Below are 1,074 nucleotides of genomic sequence, written 5' to 3' on the forward strand. Positions count from 1 at the left end.
TCCAAAAATGTCTTTTATAGGTATTTTATACTGAAACAAGACCCAGTTGAGTTTCATTCATTGCATTTGATTGTTATGTATCTTTATTGTAATCCTCGCTTTGTGCCTGACTTTTGAAAAGTTTTGCCCAGCTAACTTGTAGAATGTCCGCCATCTTAAATTTACCTGATTATTTTCTTTTGATGTTTTTCTTTTTACTTGTTCCTTATCCTCTGTCTTTTCTGTGAATTAAAAATTAGCTATATAGGCTTGGTTAGAATCACATTAAATGTTTCTGGGAAGAGTACTTTTTAGTTGATATTATGAACTTTATATTGCATCACATTAGGAAACTCACAATAGGTTATTCCACTATTAATGCTGCTAAGTTTGATTTCTTCCTTAAGGTGATAATCTTCAGATATATCCAGTGTGAAGGACATTTTTCTGTTTGTAATTAATAAGTAGTCTTGGGGTAATACTTTGGTACCATGTGAATATCCTATTTCCCAGCACATCTCCTCTTAACCTAGTGATTCTAGCATTCATTAAGGACCTTTGCCTAAATCAGCAGTTATATGGGGTGTTGTAATATGGTAATTTTCTTATTTTATCATTTCTTAGTCATTTTTTAGCTGTCATTACATTATTCTTCTATAAAGAAAAACTTACTGCCCTCCCTTTTCTTTTTTGATGTTATGGGCTTATCAATTATTATTTTTCAATGTGTTATCACTATTTAGTCCATTATTCTTTTTGATCCTAAATTTTCCAAATTTGGCCGGCTGCTGACCATTCAAGCTGACTCCTCTGTTCTTTTGATATGATTCTATTCTTTAAAAATGACTGTATGTTACGCCAGTAATGTTATGCAACATATGCCTATTATTACCCCATGATGGGCATTCACTGTGTTTCCAGTGTAATTGCCGCTACAAACAACACTAAAATAAAACATTCTTGTGTATATGTTTATTTATACTATTAACAGACTTAAACACCTCTGTGTAATTTCTGTATTTAGTTTACTTTATTCTAATAAAGTTCCCTGCTAGTATAGATATTTCTTGTATCACTAGGAATAGTGCTAAAGTA

At 31.5% G+C, this 1,074-nt stretch overlaps 1 protein-coding gene across 1 annotated transcript in view; it reads left to right on the forward strand.

The window, feature by feature from the left end:
- The window catches only part of ANKRD13C (ankyrin repeat domain 13C), a 136,325-nt gene that overhangs the window by 58,843 nt on the left and 76,408 nt on the right, over positions 1–1,074 (forward strand). The gene's annotated exons all lie outside the window — the stretch shown is intronic.

This window comes from Propithecus coquereli, unplaced genomic scaffold (genome assembly GCF_000956105.1).
Source record: "Propithecus coquereli isolate 6110/MARCELLA unplaced genomic scaffold, Pcoq_1.0 Scaffold396, whole genome shotgun sequence".
Taxonomy (NCBI): Eukaryota; Metazoa; Chordata; class Mammalia; order Primates; family Indriidae; genus Propithecus; species Propithecus coquereli.